This window comes from Cervus canadensis, chromosome 21 (assembly GCF_019320065.1).
Source record: "Cervus canadensis isolate Bull #8, Minnesota chromosome 21, ASM1932006v1, whole genome shotgun sequence".
NCBI lineage: Eukaryota > Metazoa > Chordata > Mammalia > Artiodactyla > Cervidae > Cervus > Cervus canadensis.
In genome coordinates this window covers 28,920,906-28,940,806 of record NC_057406.1, presented here as the reverse complement: position 1 = coordinate 28,940,806, position 19,901 = coordinate 28,920,906, and the positions used below count along the sequence as shown (strand labels likewise).

The 19,901-nt window shown below is 38.8% G+C and overlaps 1 long non-coding RNA gene across 1 annotated transcript in view; it reads right to left on the bottom strand.

Moving 5' to 3' along the window:
• The window catches only part of LOC122423790, a 281,212-nt gene that overhangs the window by 245,629 nt on the left and 15,682 nt on the right, over positions 1-19,901 (bottom strand). The window contains exon 2 of the long non-coding RNA XR_006264221.1: positions 34-131. This is a non-coding gene — a long non-coding RNA (uncharacterized LOC122423790). The remainder of the gene's footprint in view (positions 1-33; positions 132-19,901) is intronic.

Sequence of the window (19,901 nt, the reverse complement as noted above, 5' to 3'; positions counted from 1 at the left end):
TTAAACGGACAAATCCTTTGTGACACTACCTACATTTATTGTGATCCAACAATCAGTCATATCACTTCTGGGAGGTTGGTTTTCTCTTGGATAAGGATGATAAATAGTGAAAGAGTGACTTCCATACAATACTGCAAAAAAAACAAAAAAGAAATATGTTATGCATAACATATTTTACCTCTCCACAGCTGCATGCTTGTTTGATTGATCCCAGATGCCAGCAAAGGCAAGGCAAAAAAGCAAAACCACAGTGCATGTTTAAACATCTTTTTATTTATACCTGTATAATCAATTTAATAGTCAGCATACACATTTTAAAATAAGATTTGCCATGAATAGCCTTAGTCAAGTTCTATCATGGCTCAACCTTTATGATGATTAAATATGAAAAGGCTTATCCTGAATCAGAATGGAGGAGTTTTCACAAATGGTATTAAAGAGTGGAGAAACAAAAAAGAATGATCATTTTTTAACCAAAAGTTGTGCTATCTATATCCTTCCAAATCTGAAGCCTTCAGAAATTAGAAAAGCTGACATTAGTGCAGCCTTAACAATACAGGGAAAATGAGATGTTCTGTGGTAAATATAGGGTTTTTAGTGACACTTATTCTAGACCGGATTATGAAGACATACAAGTCTGGTGGAGCAGAGACAATATATAGTTCTAAAATGCTATGGGAGGCATATGGAAAGGTTTCAACTCAAGTATCACTTCTAATTGATTGGTAGCATTTCCCTAGAACCTTATATTGAGAAAACTTTGGAGGGAGAATCTAAGATCAGAAAGAAAGAATGCAATAATAGACTAATAATATCTTCCATGTGAAGAGTGGTTAGAGCATGCCTCAAATATACTATCCTACCTATGGCATGAGTTTCTGCAATCAATTGTAGTTTAAATATGAAAATTACAGTTCCCTGTCTCTTACTAAAGCCAAATAATTAATGTTTTAAGAGAATTTGAAGATTCTGGATTTTTTTGTTACTATCTACTATCTACATTTGCTAGAGCTTCCCCGCCATGGCACCACTTCCCATACCAGCAGATTCATTTATTACTCTAACAAATATCCATGGTATCTCCCCCAACATATGACTTTACTTGAAGTAAGAAATAGACAGAAGTTCATTGATCACTTAACCAGAACAGAAACATCTAGAATTTATCAGAATAGAGAATGTGTCCTAAGGGTGTGGGTAATCCAAATTGGATAATCAGCCCTTTTATTAAATGTTGACTTAAATTCTATTTAGCATCACCTATGTTTTCATAGTGTGATAGATGAAAATCAGTTGTACTCCAGAGCACACAACAATATTTTATTTTATTTATTTCAACAAATATTTATTGGGTATCTAGTCATTGTCAAGCATTATTCTAAGAATTAGACAAAAGTAGAACAGTTATTGTGGTGCACTTTAAAATGAACACAACCTGGTCTCTGTCTTCAAAACCTTACAATTTAGTAGAAGAGATCAAATATTCAACTAATTACATAAGATATATATGCACAGAATATTCAACTATTTAAATAGGACAAATTAATACGCACAAAACAAAACTAATGTGTACAATTTGTAGCTATAGCAGAAATTATTAAATTTGAGAAAACTATTACTTTTCAAATTAAGTACTTAGAAATACCCTCAAATCCTTCTCTGAAATAAACAAAATCAATGAATCAGGAATAGAATTACTTGAAAGCTGGCTGCTTATGTCTCATTGGAGGAGACCTAAAAGGATTCTGAGCATATTTTGCATCAAAGAAAACATGAAAGGAGTTTGGAGTTTATATGAAGCATACATCCTTCCACTCTACCCTAACAATCCTCCTACCGCTCCAGGCATCTAAACCCAAAGTATGCTCATCAGCTCAACATTCAAATCAAGACAGTCTTCAGCAAGGTCTCCCAGATGGTTACTGTGAGAGGAAATGTCCAAAGTGTGCCAAGAGTATGAATTCAGAGGAAAGGCCAGTTTACTAATTCATCAGCAATTCACTGCTGCCTATTGTATGCAAGACCGCTTCTAAGGGACAAGGAATTCAAAGTTTATAGAATTTTAATTTCTGCCATCATGTCAAGAATCTCGGGTCTGGAAAGGGAAGAAACACTTGTAAAGAAATGAGTGAAATGAATTTGAACCTTTTCCTGACCATTTCCCCATTCCCCACAACAGGTCAACTGCACAATATCATGGAGGGAAGCACGGGGGCTTACAAAGACTTGTGGCAGTGCGTCTACAGGCGTCTGAGAAAGTGAGAAATGGGGGATGGGAGGGACCCAAGTGGAAGACAGATCCGTCTCAATTTGAGGGAGTATGCCTGCTGACATCTTAGGGGGCAGGGCACGGGAAGTGAAGGTCTGGAGGTGGAGGTGGCAAAATTGGATGATAAACTGGTTATACTGACTAAAGCAAATTGTTGAGGATAACGAGAACTGAGTTTCTCACTGGCAATGCACTTATACACATCACAAAGAAGAGGGTCTAGAAAGAGTACTCTGGAAACATCCCACCCTCGCCTTCTCCCACAGAGTCCAAAAGTCTGTTCTGTACATCTGTGTCTCTTTTTCTGTTTTGCATATTGGGTTATCATTACCATCTTTCTAAATTCCATATATATGTGTTAGTATGCTGTAATGTTCTTTATCTTTCTGGCTTACTTCACTCTGTATAATGGGCTCCAGTTTCATCCATCTCATTAGAACTGATTCAAATGAATTCTTTCTAATGGCTGAGTAATATTCCATGGTGTATATGTACCACAGCTTCCTTATCCATTCATCTGCTGATGGGCATCTAGGTTGCTTCCATGTCCTGGCTATTATAAACAGTGCTGCGATGAACATTGGGGTGCACGTGTCTCTTTCAGATCTGGTTTCCTCAGTGTGTATGCCCAGAAGTGGGATTGCTGGGTCATATGGCAGTTCTATTTCCAGTTTTTTAAGAAATCTCCACACTGTTCTCCATAGCGGCTGTACTAGTTTGCATTCCCACCAACAGTGTAAGAGGGTTCCCTTTTCTCCACACCCTCTCCAGCATTTATTGCTTGTAGACTTTTGGATAGCAGCCATCCTGACTGGCGTGTAATGGTACCTCATTGTGGTTTCGCTTTGCATTTCTCCGATAATGAGTGATGTTGAGCATCTTTTCATGTGTTTGTTAGCCATCTGTATGTCTTCTTTGGAGAAATGTCTGTCTAGAACAGCCTCAAAACATGTATATTATCTAGGATGAAACAGATCACCAGCCCAGGCTGGATGCATGAGACAAGTGCTCGGGCCTGGTGCACTGGGAAGACCCAGAGGGATCGGGTGGAGAGGGAGGTGGGAGGGGGGATCGGGATGGGGAATAGATGTAAATCCATAGCTGATTCATGTCAGTGTATGACAAAAACCACTACAATATTGTAAAGTAATTAGCCTCCAACTAATAAAAATAAATGGGGGGGAAAAAAAAGAGTACTCTGAAGTGCTGTTTGGAAATTAGAGGTATTCCAGGTGGCGCTAGTGGTAAAGAACCTGCCTGCCAATGCAGGAGACATAAGAGATACAGGTTCAGTCCCTGGGTTGGGAAGATCCCCTGGAGGAGGACATGGCAACCCACTCCAGTATTCTTGCCTGGAGAGTTCCATGGACAGGCGTCCAACGAGTTACAGTCCATGGGGTCACAAAGAGTCAGACATGACTGAAGCAACTTAACACACACATATGAACTCATGTATATTTGTGTGTGTATATGTATATATATAATATACATGTATTCTAATAAATATAGAAATAGCATAAATATGCTTACACTTTCTAGTTTTCTATGTTGAGAGAGCTGAGAGGCAATGGCGTCTTACTAGCAATGAACGTACTGAGAACTCAGATCTTAAAACCAGAACTCCTTGGCTGTGTAACTGATTCCAAGATTGGGGCAGGGAAAGTGTAACATAAAGCAGGAACATATTTTGGAGCCAGAAATTAAGAAAGCATTCAAACAACAATGAGTACATGTCAAAAAGACGCGGGAGCCTTGAACAGAGTTCCTACTGGCCACATCTGGGGCATATTTGAATGTCAAAATTCATAATGTGAAAATTCATAGTAATAGATGACAAAACAATGAATAGGAATCTATGAGACTAGGCTGATTAAATTAAAAAATAAATGACAAGAGAAATTTCTTCTCTATGCTGGAATGTCAACAAATAAATGTAGACTGGAAGAAAAAATTGACATTTAGCAACCATGATACTGAGCTGTAATGCAAGTACTGGTTGTCAATAGAGGCTTAAAGGTAGTAGATAGAGATTTGATGACAACAGGATATGGGCATAATCTTAGGATGTCTTCCCCACAAAGTACTGTGATTAGTATTAATACACTCAGGGAGAAGTGATGGCTTTACAGTGGAGAAACCTAGAAGGCACCAACATGACCAGTGTCAGCATCCCATGCAGTGCATGTGTGAGTAGTCACTTCAGTCATGTTCGTCTCTTTGCAACCCTATGGACTGGGTCTACCCCAGGCTCCTCTGTCCATGGGGATTCTCCAGGCAAGAATACTGGAGTGGGTGGCCATGCCCTTCCATGCAGATCCCTGAAAAAACAGTCCTCATCCTCCTTTCACATAGTTCCTCAGGTTTGCTGCTGTCCACCCTAGTAACAACCTGGCCTTACATAAGCTCCCTTCATCCCCGCACCCTACTCCCCTCTAAAAAGCTGATATACAACTTTATAAAGTAAAGTATGGTGGGAGGGAAATTCGTGAAACAGCCACCACTTTAAGGAATGGAGCAAAAATTAAATATGTAACTGAAATGTAGGAAAAAAAAATTTAAGTACTTTTGCTATACTCTTGGGGGCTTCCCTAATAGCTCAGTTGGTAAAGAATCTGCCTGCAATGCAGGAAACCTCAGTTTGATTCCTGGGTGGGGAAGATCTGCTGGAGAAGGGATAGGCTACCCACTGCAGTATTCTTGGGCTGCCCTTGAGGCTCAGCTAGTAAAGAATCTTCCCACAATGTGGGAGGCCTGGGTTTGATCCCTGGGGTGGGAAGATCACCTGGAGAAGGACAAGGCTGCCCACTCCAGTATTCTGGCTGTATCCTTGAGTTTGTGACATGACAATAGAAAGTGGGAGGATGGTGTTGGAGGCTTTTGAATGTCACAATTGTAAACACTTAGGAGAACAGAAAGGAACACTTATGGCTCATATTAAATCATTTCATAAAACATCATGAGTAAGGGTGATGCTCTTTTTCCTGACCCCACTCTCCAAGACAGGAAAAGGATTATGTAGATGATGGAGAAGTAAGAGAGCCAGAAGAAGAGTAGGACATCGGTAGGACTCAAACAGAGACGGGGCTCCTGGATACATTTTCCTGAGCTAGTCCAGAGAAGAAGCAAAACCCCAGATAAATCTGTGGGGTCAAAAACAGATAGATTTACATCCCATCTTCCCAGGAGAGTCTTAGGGAGGTGTCAAAACCTAAAAGAGCAGTGGCTGCTGGGCATGTCTAGGCTGGTGGTTCTCATCCCCAGCTAAATGTTGATTCCATATACTCCATACTGGCTCAGGGGTAAAGAATCCGCCTGCCAAAGCAAGAGAAGTGGGTTCAGTCCCTGGGTCAGGAAGATCCCTTAGAGAAGGAAATGGCAATCCCCTCCTGTATTCTTACCTGGGAAATCCCATGGGCAGAGGAGCCTGGCAGGCTACAGTCCATAGGGTCTCAGAAGAGTCAGCCACTACTTAACGGCTGAACATACACACACGCACAGACCAGCTGGGAACTGTACCAACACTCAAATCTCTTTCCTGGGCATGGTTTTCAAACTTTAAAATGTACCAAAATCACCTCCAGAATACTCAAAAAAAAAAAAAACAAAACTATCTATTTGGATATTATCCAAAAAGTTCCTGATTCAGTAAATCTGGGATGTACCTAGAATTTCAGTTTCCAATCAGTCATCAGGTAAGGCTGAATATTGCTGCTTCTGGACTGCACTCTGAGATCCCTTCCCCAGGTACTGGTAGCTTTAAAGCTCCTCAGGTGATCTTTCTGTTCAAGGAAGGCAGATCTAAGCAGATCTAAGGCAGATCTAAGCAGATGGAGCCTCAGGCAGTCCCCCAGCCATTCCTGTTTATTGCATGAGAGAAACAGAAAGCATTCACAACGTGGATCTAAAAGTTGCATAGCAGTAGTGGAATGATCCCCTGATTCCAAAGAAAAGACCATACATACCTGTGAAAATTTGCATCAATGTCTGATCAAGAACAGGTGGAGGATAGACAGTTCAGAAGATGCCTCTGCAACCAGATGGCATCAAAGTGCAGAAAGTCCAGGATTCCTTTCATACACATTCCCCCTCCACATACACACACAACACACTCACAACCCAGGGAGAAACTAAGGGGGCAGTGGGACTTGCTATTTGGCTGAGAGATTTATATGTTTATCACCTTAGTGGAAAAGGCACTCAAAAGAGAAATGACATTAAGGCAGAGAAAAAATTTAAAGTTAAAAGTTTATGGTCTGATTCTTTTTTTTTAAGTAATAATAAGCAAGGTCATTTTTCATGGCTAAAGGGCCCAGAAAGAGTATGAGAAGAGTGGTTCAAGTTTGGAATTCTGACTGAGGTTAATGGACGTGGGAACTGACCAGAGATCGTTAAAACGATTATCGACCTAAGTTGCAGGGCCAGCTGAGATTGGAAACCATAAATTTGTAGTGGCATCAATTCACACAGCTGTGTGACTTTTCATCACCAGTGTTGCCAGCCATCACACAGAAGCAGAAGGAATTGCTTGTATTGATTTAAAGTTGCGGGTTTGTATAGCAAAAGGGCAAATCAATGAAAAAAAAACTAAAGCTCTTGAATGTGAGTCCTTTAACTATTAACTCTCATTGAAAAAGACAAGCGGTCAATTAGGTTTGAAGAAGGTCGAAACTTGGTAGCACGAGGTGTAATACAATGTACTACAAAATGGGCAATATATTCAGACTCAGTATTGCTATGTGGTAAGCACGGAAATCGTGACAGATATAGACAGGAAGTTGGAACGTCAGAAAAACCACAGTTTTAATCAAGCAGTAAGAGAGCAAATTACTTAACCACAATCAACATAAAAATAATTTGAGGGTAAATCTGAATTAAGTTGTTTTGAAAAAAGATATTTCTTTCTGAGACAAGAGAATAGCAACTATGGACACCCACAAAAAAGTTATTTTTGCCAACCTTTTTGGGGACTCATTATTCTTGTATGACAAAAAAAAAAAAAAGAAAAATCAATTAAAAGAGGTTTTTCAAATCATAATTAGAGAATTCAAACATTATCAGATTATTTAGCATCTTTGACTTAGTGCCAAATCAGACATTCCCAGAATTGTTACCTGGTGTATTTTTTAGATTTTTGCAATGATAAGCAATGTTAGTGTGCAAAACCAAAGGGGTAATTGCTTGCATGTTTATCAGCAAGCTACATTTTCCTTTTCTTACCATGAAAAATCCACTGAATTGGCATCAAACCAAAAGTTATTTGTGGTTAGTCTGAGAATGCAGCATATATGTTTGCCAAAATAGCTACATGATAATAATGCTAAATTCAATGGAGCATTTATCTTATGAACTTAAAAAAAGAAAGAGAAATGGCCCAATAGTTTCTCCTAGTCCACCCTGGGGAAAAAAAAAAAAAAAAAGATTCCTTTAAAAGAAATCTGTCGATCATATTGTATAATTTATTTTAAACTGGAATTGCAGAAATGAGTAAGCAACCCACCAAAATGCCCGGAAGCACTAAATGAAATTCCAGAGAGTGATTGAAAGTGTTGATCCAGATGGCGGTCAGACAGTGTTGGGGAACTCTGCTGTCGGTTTAATTGTGAGTAATGGCTGAACTCTGAGACGTTTGCACATTTGCATCAGATAAGCATCCACAATGTTGAATTCTTTCAAACTTTGTTTGAATGTACCCTGAGTCATTATTTATCTTTTTTTTCACTTGCTTTAATTTCTGATCTTCCCATTTCTAAGAAGATATTCAAAAACATATCCAGTGGCTTTTAAAGCTAGCTTTAAATCTATGATTTATTCTATCATCAAACTTTTAAAACTAAGTATATTGTACATATCACCAACTATTTACTCAATTTTTAAATTCCTCTTTTCTGCTGTCTTCTCCACCACTTTCCTCTCACTCTCTCCTCCTTTTTTTCCCTCAATATCTACCCTCAAACTCTGAAACAAGAGTTTCAGAGAGGACACAGTTTGATGGGAAGGAAAAAACAAAAATACTTAAATAGAATTATTATAAAATTGTAATAAGAGCTATAAAATCTTAGTGGGTACCACAAAAGTGAATATTGGCAGTGGAAGGATGGAGAAGATAAAAAGGCATGAATTTGCTTCAGAAGTGTTGGTTATAGGTGATTTTGAAGACAAGTTGACTTTGGGAATAATAGTCTAAGCAAAAGAACTAAAATATGCATGAAGCCCTAAGGAGAAAAATCCATGGGTGTTCCCAAAAGTGAAAGAAGATAAATGTAGCTGGAGTCCAGTGAGAGGACAGGGGCCAGAATTTAAACTGGAGAAGCAGTTAGGGGCTAGACCGCCAGGGGCTTGCTGGAGGGAAGGGAAGGGGTTTGGATTTTGTTCTAAGTGCCTTAGGCAGTCACTGAAAGAGTGAGAAATGCAGAATAAAACAATCAGATCACATATTTAAAGCTTTTTTTCCCCAAAATCACTCACTTTGGACTTCCCTGGTGGTCCAGTGGTTAATAATCTGTCTGCCAAGGCAGGGGACAAGGGTTCGATTCCTAGTCTGGGGCGATCCCACAGGCCACAAAGCAATTATGCCCATGCATCACAACTACTGAGTCTGTGCTCCTCAGCAAGAGAAATCACCACGATGAGACACCCGCAACTCAATGAGGACTCGCCCCTGCTCGCCACAACTAGAGAGAGCCTGCAGACAGCAACACAGGCACAGCACAGCCAAAAATAAATAAATAAACCTTAAAAAAAATCACTGATTTTTAGTAGAGGATGGATAGGAGGAAGACAAAAGTAGTAGTGAGCGGGTAACAGGCAGGAAGGCCACGGGTCTCCAAATGGAGGAAAGAGGCTGCAAGTGCCAGACATTTTTCTCTCTCTTAAGCAGCAGAAAGAAACAAACCAGCGATATGTTTTTCCTTCTCTATACAAATTTAAAAGGAGGTTTCCCTTAAAATGCTGTGTTGCCATGACACCTGGTCTCACCTAAAGCTAATTACTCTCAAACCCTGAGTTATCCAATACATTTCTTTTTCTTATGGAAATGTTGTCTTAAGCTATGTTAATGTACCCCAGACTCTATCTTCAAGTTGGTTCCGCCAAACGGCCTAATTTACTTACTCAGGTATTGTTCCCCTAATCTATGTAAATGAAACTATTTGTTGGTATTCTGCCCTTCTACAAGATTCAAGTCAATCACTTTATGGCCAGGGATGAATTATCTGGTGCCATTCTAAATTTTATGACATCCCTTTCTTTTCATTAACAGTCTGTGAGTGACTATACAACACATAGCTAAAGACTAGGAGGGGGGTACTCTTTTGCCCCCTTCTGATGCCTATGTCAGAAGCTTTCTCTATCTCCTTTATACTTTAATAAAACTTTATTACACAAAAGCTCTGAGCGATCCAGCCTTGTTTCTGGCCCCGGATTGAATTCGTCTCCTCCTGCGGCCAAGAATCCCGCATCTTATCGTTCAGCAACAAGCTTTCAGTAGCAAGGAGAACAATTAGGGATCAATGGAAATAGTCTGAATAAGAGCTAAGAGTGGCCTGTACTAGGGTGGTGGCAGTGGAGAGAGACATCCTGCCCCACTGCAGCCTTTAGTATATCCAACTCTAACTTTACATCAGCAAAGTAGCTTCATGTTTTGTCCCTCTTTTTTGCTCACAATCCTTTGTGTGTTGTTAGTTCCTCAGTTGTGTCCAACTCTTAGCAATCCCATGGACTGTAGCCTGCCAGGCTCCTCTGTCCATGGGATTCTCCAGGCAAGAATACTGGAGTGGGTATCCATTCCCTTCTCCAGGGTATCTTTCGGATCCCAGGATCAAATCCAGGTCTCCCACATTGCAAGCAGATTCTTTACTGTCTGAGCCACCAGGGAAATTCCCCCAAAAGTCAAAGTGTTAGTCGCTCAGTCATGTCTGATTCTTTGCAACCCCATGGACTGTAGCCCACCAGGCTCCTTTGTCCATGGAATTCTCCAGGCAAAAATATGGAGTGGGTATCCATTCCCTTCTCCAGGGGATCTTTCCAGCCCAGGGATCAAACCCAGGTCTCCTTCATTGCAGACAGATTCTTAACCATCTGAGCCACCAGGGAAGCAACTCTTTATTGATATATATATATATTTCTTTTTAAGTATCTTACATGATAATTGCACATTATCATTTGTTTCCAATGAACTTTTTTCTACCTTTCCTGAAATTGTCATTTTCATGAGGAGTATTATAGGAGGGACTTTAAAGAATGATAAAAGGATGGTCAACATTTATCTTACCTGAACTAAAAATAGTCAAATTGCTTTGTATAGGGAGAATAATTGTCATTTTAGCTGGGGGAGAAAATGTATTATATTTATATACTCTTGTTTTTTGAACTAAATATCTTTTCTTTCTCTTCTTCTTCTTTTTTTTTTATTTTATTTTATTTTTTTAAATTAGTTGGAGGCTAATTACTTCACAACATTTCAGTGGGTTTTGTCATACATTGATATGAATCAGCCATAGATTTACACGTATTCCCCATCCCGATCCCCCCTCCCACCTCCCTCTCCACCCGATTCCTCTGGGTCTTCCCAGTGCATCAGGCCCGAGCATTTGTCTCATGCATCCCACCTGGGCTGGTGATCTGTTTCACCATAGATAGTATACATGCTGTTCTTTTGAAATATCCCACTCTCACATTCTCCCACAGAGTTCAAAAGTCTGTTCTGTATTTCTGTGTCTCTTTTTCTGTTTTGCATATAGGGTTATCGTTATCACCTTTCTAAATTCCATATATATGTGTTAGTATGCTGTAATGTTCTTTATCTTTCTGGCTTACTTCACTCTGTATAATGGGCTCCAGTTTCATCCATCTCATTAGGACTGATTCAAATGAATTCTTTTTAACGGCTGAGTAATATTCCATGGTGTATATGTACCACAGCTTCCTTATCCATTCATCTGCTGATGGGCATCTAGGTTGCTTCCATGTCCTGGCTATTATAAACAGTGCTGCGATGAACATTGGGGTGCACGTGTCTCTTTCAGATCTGGTTTCCTCAGTGTGTATGCCCAGAAGTGGGATTGCTGGGTCATATGGCAGTTCTATTTCCAGTTTTTTAAGAAATCTCCACACTGTTTTCCATAGCGGCTGTACTAGTTTGCATTCCCACCAACAGTGTAAGAGGGTTCCCTTTTCTCCACACCCTCTCCAGCATTTATTGCTTGTAGACTTTTGGATAGCAGCCATCCTGACTGGCGTGTAATGGTACCTCATTGTGGTTTTGATTTGCATTTCTCTGATAATGAGTGATGTTGAGCATCTTTTCATGTGTTTGTTAGCCATCTGTATGTCTTCTTTGGAGAAATGTCTGTTTAGTTCTTTGGCCCATTTTTTGATTGGGTCATTTATTTTTCTGGAATTGAGCTGCAGGAGTTGCTTGTATATTTTTGAGATTAATCCTTTGTCTGTTTCTTCATTTGCTATTATTTTCTCCCAATCTGAGGGCTGTCTTTTCACCTTACTTATAGTTTCCTTTGTAGTGCAAAAGCTTTTAAGTTTCATTAGGTCCCATTTGTTTAGTTTTGCTTTTATTTCCAATATTCTGGGAGGTGGGTCATAGAGGATCTTGCTGTGATTTATGTCGGAGAGTGTTTTGCCTATGTTCTCCTCTAGGAGTTTTATAGTTTCTGGTCTTACATTTAGATCTTTAATCCATTTTGAGTTTATTTTTGTGTATGGTGTTAGAAAGTGTTCTAGTTTCATTCTTTTACAAGTGGTTGACCAGTTTTCCCAGCACCACTTGTTAAAGAGGTTGTCTTTTTTCCATTGTATATCCTTGCCTCCTTTGTCAAAGATAAGGTGTCCATAGGTTCGTGGATTTATCTCTGGGCTTTCTATTCTGTTCCATTGATCTATATTTCTGTCTTTGTGCCAGTACCATACTGTCTTGATGACTGTGGCTTTGTAGTAGAGTCTGAAGTCAGGCAGGTTGATTCCTCCAGTTCCATTCTTCTTTCTCAAGATTACTTTGGCTATTCGAGGTTTTTTGTATTTCCATACAAATTGTGAAATTCTTTGGTCTAGTTCTGTGAAAAATACCGTTGGTAGCTTGATAGGGATTGCATTGAATCTATAGATTGCTTTGGGTAGAATAGCCATTTTGACAATATTGATTCTTCCAATCCATGAACACGGTATGTTTCTCCATCTGCTTGTGTCCTCTTTGATTTCTTTTTTTTTTTTTCTCTTTGATTTCTTTCATCAGTGTTTTATAGTTTTCTATGTATAGGTCTTTTGTTTCTTTAGGTAGATATACTCCTAAGTATTTTATTCTTTTTGTTGCAATGGTGAATGGTATTGTTTCCTTAATGTCTCTTTCTGTTTTTTCATTGTTAGTATATAGGAATGCAAGGGATTTCTGTGTGTTAATTTTATATCCTGCAATTTTACTATATTCATTGATTAGCTCTAGTAATTTTCTGGTAGAGTCTTTAGGGTTTTCTATGTAGAGGATCATGTCATCTGCAAACAGCGAGAGTTTCACTTCTTCTTTTCCTGTCTGGATTCCTTTTACTTCTTTTTCTGCTCTGATTGCTGTGGCCAAAACTTCCAACACTATGTTGAATAGTAGTGGTGAGAGTGGGCACCCTTGTCTTGTTCCTGATTTCAGGGGAAATGCTTTCAATTTTTCACCATTGAGGGTGATGCTTGCTGTGGGTTTGTCATATATAGCTTTTATTATGTTGAGGTATGTTCCTTCTATTCCTGCTTTCTGGAGAGTTTTAATCATAAATGAGTGTTGAATTTTGTCAAAGGCTTTCTTCTGCATCTATTGAGATAATCATATGGTTTTTATCTTTCAATTTGTTAATGTGGTATATTACATTGATTGATTTGTGGATATTAAAGAATCCTTGCATTCCTGGGATAAAGCCCACTTGGTCATGGTGTATGATTTTTTTAATATGTTGTTGGATTCTGTTTGCTAGAATTTTGTTAAGGATTTTTGCATCTATGTTCATCAGTGATATTGGCCTGTAGTTTTCTTTTTTTGTGGCATCTTTGTCTGGTTTTGGAATTAGGGTGATGGTGGCCTCATAGAATGAGTTTGGAAGCTTACCTTCATCTGCCATTTTCTGGAAGAGTTTGAGTAAGGTAGGTGTTAGCTCTTCTCTAAATTTTTGGTAGAATTCAGCTGTGAAGCCATCTGGTCCTGGGCTTTTGTTTGCTGGAAGATTTTTTGATTACAGTTTCGATTTCCTTGCTTGTGATGGGTCTGTTAAGATCTTCTATTTCTTCCTGGTTCAGTTTTGGAAAGTTATACTTTTCTAAGAATTTGTCCATTTCTTCCAAGTTGTCCATTTTATTGGCATAGAGCTGCTGGTAGTCTCTTATGATCCTTTGTATTTCAGTGTTGTCTGTTGTGATCTCTCCATTTTCATTTCTAATTTTGTTAATTTGGTTCTTCTCTCTTTGTTTCTTAATGAGTCTTGCTAATGGTTTGTCAATTTTGTTTATTTTTTTCAAAAAACCAGCTTTTAGCTTTGTTGATTTTTGCTATGGTCTCTTTAGTTTCTTTTGCATTTATTTCTGCCCTGATTTTTAAGATTTCTTTCCTTCTGCTAACCCTGGGGTTCTTCATTTCTTCCTTCTCTAATTGCTTTAGGTGTAGAGTTAGGTTATTTATTTGGCTTTTTTCTTGTTTCTTGATGTAAGCCTGTAATGCTATGAACCTTCCCCTTAGCACTGCTTTTACAGTGTCCCATAGGTTTTGGGTTGTTGTGTTTTCATTTTCATTCATTTCTATACATATTTTGATTTCTTTTTTGATTTCTTCTATGATTTGTTGGTTATTCAGAAGCATGTTATTTAGCCTCCATATGTTTGAATTTTAACAATTTTTTTCCTGTAATTGAGATCTAATCTTACTGCACTGTGGTCAGAAAAGATGACTGAAATGATTTCAATTTTTTTGAATTTTCCAAGACCAGATTTGTGGCCCAGGATGTGATCTATTCTGGAGAAGGTTCCGTGTGCACTTGAGAAAAAGGTGAAGTTGATTGTTTTGGGGTGAAATGTCCTATAGATATCAATTAGGTCTAGCTGGTCCATTGTGTCATTTAAGGTTTGTGTTTCCTTGTAATTTTCTGTTTAGTTTGATCTATCCATATTGTGAGTGGGGTATTAAAGTCTCCCACTATTATTGTGTTACTATTAATTTCCTCTTTCATACTCGTTAGCGTTTGCCGTACATATTGCGGTGCTCCTATATTGGGTGCATATATATTTATAATTGTTATATCTTCTTCTTTGATTGATCCTTTGATCATTATGTAGTGTCCTTCTTTGTCTCTTTTCACATCCTTTATTTGAAAGTCTATTTTATCTGATATGAGTATTGCGACTCCTGCTTTCTTTTGGTCTCCATTTGCGTGAAATATTTTTTTCCAGCCCTTCACTTTTAGTCTGAACTAAATATCTTTTTATATGAATAGATAAAATGACTCCAAGTCAACAGTATAAACCTGATTCAAATTTAAAAGTTAAACTAAGACTTGAAGTTGTTTCTGAAACAAAGTTAAAATTTACTAAGCACTGGGACTTCCCTGGTGGTGTAGTGGTTAAGACTCCATGCTTCCACTGCAAAGGGCACGGGTTCAATGCCTGATTAGGGAACTAAGATCCTACATGCCACATAGTGTGGCCATACATAAATAATAGATAAACAAAACAAAATAAAATTTACTAAGCATTATTCCTCTTCTCTATCAATAAGAATATCAGTGCTGATCTATCCAAGGAGTTTTTAGCATTGTGACAGTGTTCATCTATATTTCCCAATCAGTTAAAAGAAAGAAAATGAGCATACCTAGGCATTTATAACCCTCCACTGAATTGAGATTCTTCAGTGACATTAATTATAAGTGAAATTAATGCACACAGTGTGACACAGACTAAAACTTTTCATTTCAGAGTCAAGTCCCTTGTTCATTAATTTATTTGTTGGTTTATAAAGGGCTTAGTCTCATGGCTAGAATATTTTCCTTATTAGAAAGTGAGTAAAATAGATTATTTATCCTAAATCATCTCTGCAGACAGGCCCAAATTACTTAATAATCCTTTAGTACTCACAGTTGGGCATTTGCTGTCTGTTCTGATTCTTATCACTGGCAAAACCTTCATAGATAGTTAGCAATTCACAATATGAATTGAATGGATATGTCAGTAAGAAGGGAAAATATAGGTCAAATGACAATAATTAGCTAACCTTTTATGAAGGTAAGAAACTGTTATTTTTCTCAGGTGAAATAAAATAATTTTCCTTGGCTCTATTGAGCAGCAGGAGGGAGGCACTCAAATCAGTTTGGGCTGAAGGCCAATCAATAGCACTCCAGCACTCCACACAGGGCTCACATCCATTTGATAAATCCCCTCTGGGACTAAATCCCTAATTCCAAATTAGGTCTCCAAATAACTCTGAATTCTTCAGCTTCTCCTAGCTGATCTGGGTGGATATTTACCCCAGACTCCTCCTTCCATTTTTGTTTTCTTTTTCTTTTCATGTGTCATTCTTGTGATGAATATTTGAACATCAGCGTGGTGCTTACATAACTTTAAGTGCCAAGCTTTTCAGAGGGAACTGGGGCAGCCAAGCAGAACATAATACGGCTGGGGAGGGGGAAGTGCTACCATGTTGATTTACCCAGAGGACTCGCCCTACATGAATGTTGCATAAATTAAATTCCATTCATCATCCTGGTTGTCTTTGTCAAAGCTATCTCTCCTTTTGTAAACAGCAGTAGGGTTCTGTAGTGCTGGAATACTAGGGGAAGCAGAAGAGAAAGGGCAATATACGCACTTCACAGGACATGCAAAAAATGATTTCCTGGTGAGATGACTGAAAAAAAAATTATAATTGCACCAGAGAGACTTGTTTCATAGCATGAGAAAATGTTTTGCAGAGGGTGATGAAAGATGTGATGAACATAGCTGGCATTATTAAACAGTGGCTCCTGAAACTGACATATTATATATGTCACTATATACAGTGTTTCTTCAGATAAAACCAAGTGACAAATTTACCCTTATCAACCCTTCTCTTACCCAGTATTTCATCCATCTTCCTTAGTTCTCAAAATTTGTTCCATGTAATATCTGTGTTCTATATGGTTCCTTAACCCATAGTCAGGAAGAATAATACAGTCCCGCCGTGACATCAGGTACCCAGCCATAAAAGGAGTCATTTGACTAGCTGCTGGCAACAAATATTAGAATGTCCTTGCTGTTTGCCAGCTAGGAGGTACCTCTGAGCCATTGATTTCCTTGGGTTTAGTCTGGGTTTATTTGTGTATCTTCAAACTGCGTCACCAGAAACTGTGGGCTGTGGATTTGTAAAAGATTAGCATTCCTGACAGAGAGGCAATCAATAAGCGAGAAACTTCTGCTGCCTTAAAGGCACAATATCTTGTTGTTTATTCAACATTATTTCTGCTTCTCCCTTACTTGTGTTATGAATGGAGAGATTCAAACTGGTTAAAAAAAAAAAAAAAAAAACAACTCTAGATTACATATTAAATACCTAATTCATGAACTCCAGTACCTAAAAGTTTCTCTTTTCCTTACTAATTAAGCTTCATGAAATCATAATCATGGATTAATCCTAATTAGAACAGATTTTGTAATTAAGTTTCTTATTTTACCACTCAGGAAAAAAGAGAGAATAAGAACTAAGTCAAAGGGAAAATTCCCTTCGAGTATTAATATTTTATAATGAAACTAGAGCATTTTAAATTATAGAAGAAATATTTATGTCCCAATGTAGAGCAACCAAAATCCAAACCAGGGCTGAGAAATGTTCTCTTATTGCAAAGAAAAATGACATTGATAGGAGAATTCTTGTATTTTGATCACCTGCTATAAGCTAGTCCTTGAGCATAAAGCACTACCATCAAGCAGTTTGTTACCTACAAACTTCTACAGATACAGAAAGCACAGAAAAACAACAGGCCCAATACAAAATTTAAGGTTTTTTCAAACCAATTCCTTCCCCTATATGCTTTACCATCCACCCAGGTTCACAAGACACAAAATAAAAGGTCTCTGTCATTTCTCTCATCCTCAGGCCCCACATCCTACCTAACAACAGACCTGTTGATTTTATGTCAATACATTTACAATGGTATGCATCTCTCAAGAAGATGGAGATGATCTAACTGATTTTACTGAATCTTCACTTTCCAGCCTACACAATCTAGCCTCCACAATACAGTCATACTCATTTTTTCAAAATGCAAACCTCAAAGCATCCTTAAACACTTTACCCACAGGTGTCTGGGGCTCCAAGGCGAGAGGACAGATAACTGCTCCGCAGTCAGATTCCATAATCAAAGGAGCAACAGCCATGCCAACTAAGAATGCTTCTTCAGCAAATCTGCATACACATTGCCCCTAAGCTCCAGCCACGCCAAGATATTAAACTTTTCCAGAGCGCAGAATGGTGTTTAACCTGAAAAGATGCTCAGCATTCTCGTTATTGTGTGCTGTGTATGTGCTCAGTCGCTTGAGTCACATCCGACTCTTTGTGACCCAGTGGACTGTAACACAACCCAACAGTGTCCTTCTGTCCATGGGATTTCCAAGACAAGAATACTGGAGTGGGTTGCCATGCCCTCCTCCAGACGATCTTCCTGACCCAGGGATCGAACCCACATCTCCTGCGTCTCCTGCATAGCAGGCAGATTCTCTACCCTCTGAGCCACACAAATCAAAACTACAGTGAGGTTCCACTTCACACCAGTCAGAAAGCTTCCAGCACCCAGCACTGCGCTGTGTGATGTCTCTTCAGTCGTGTCTGACTCTCTGTGACCCCATGGACTATAGCCTGCTGGGCTCCTCTGTCCATGGAATTCTCCAAACAAGAATACTGGAGTGGGCTGCCATTTCCTACTCCAAGGGATGTTCCCAACACAGGGATAAAACCTGGGTTTCTTAGGTCTCCTGCATTGGCAGGTGGGTTCTTTACCACTAGCACCATGTGGGAAGTCCCACCAGTCAGAATGGCCATCATCAAAAAAAAAAAAGAAAAATCTACAAGACAGTAAATGCTGGAGAGGATGTGGAAAAAGGGAACCCTCTTGCACTGTTGGTGGGAATGTAAATTGATATACCACTATGGAGAACAATGTAGAGATTCCTTTAAAAATTAGGAATAAAATGACCATATGACCCAACAATCCCACTACTGGGCAAATGCCCTGAGAAAACCATAATTCAAAAAGACACGTGTACCCCAAAGTTCACTGCAGCACTGGTTACAATATCCAGGTCATGGAAGCAACCTAGATGTCCATCAACAGATGAATGGATAGAGAAGTTGTGATATACATATACAATGGAATATTACTCAGCCATAAAAATGAACAAATTAGAGCCAATTGAACTGACATGGATGAACCTAGAACTTGTCATATGGAGTGAAGTCAGAAAGAAAAAAAATATCCTATATAAATGCATATGTATTGAATCTAGAAAAATGGTACTGATGGACTTATTTACAGGGCAAGAATAGAGACACAGACGTAGAGAATGGACTTGTGGACACAGTGGGGGAAAGAGAGGGTGGGATGAATTGAGAGAGTAGTATTCAAATATATATAATATCATGTGTAAAACAGAGAGTTAGTGGGAAGCTGCTGTGAAATACAGGGAGCCCAGCCTGGTGCTCTGTGACAACCTAGAAGGGTAGGATGGGGGTAGGTGGGAAGGAGGCTCAAGCAGTGAGGGTATACATGTATATTTATGGTTGATTCATGTTATTGTATGGCAGAAACCAACACAATATTGTTAAGCAATAATCTTCCAATTAAACATTTAAAAAAGAAAGGTATTTCATAGTCTTTGCTTCTAAAGGAACTCTCTGCACATTTACTTTAAAACTGTGTTCAATCCCCCCTACCTCTTTTGACCTTTTCTGGCTCCACCAAGGTTGAGTTACCTGATCCTCAGTGCTAGGATTTTAGGTCCTTAAGTTAAGACTCTTGTGTTTGACCTATTATCAGCCCTTTTTATCCCCCACAAAATAGTTACTGTCCAGATGTACAGCTATAGTCACACTGGACTGTTAGGTGTTTATGAAGGCTTCCCTGGTGTCTCAAATGTTAAAGGAATCTGCCTGCGATGACAAAGACCTCAGTTCGATCCCTGGGTTAGGAAGATCCTCTGGAGATGGGAATGGCAACCCACTCCAGTATTCTTGCCTGAAGAATCCCATGGACAGAGGAGCCTGATGGGCTACAGTCCATGGGGTAGCAAAGAGTTGAACATAACTGAGCAACTAACACACACACACATACATTCATACATTTTTTCAAGTTTTCAATGATAAGTTTGGAGTGTGCTATTATATGCCAACACATATAACTCTAGTACATGAAGGGCACACAGTAGACACTCGATGGTTGTCCTGAGATAACATTTTTTTCATGAGGCCCTTTGTCTTCTTTAGAAAAAAAGAAGGGACTGATAGTATTTTTTATCATTGTTTTGTTGTTGCTTTGATCTTTTTTTTTTTAATCTTTAGTATCCAGCACAATGCCTGGATCACAGTAGGTGTCATATAAATGTTTTTTGAGTAAATGAGTGAATCCCTAGAAAA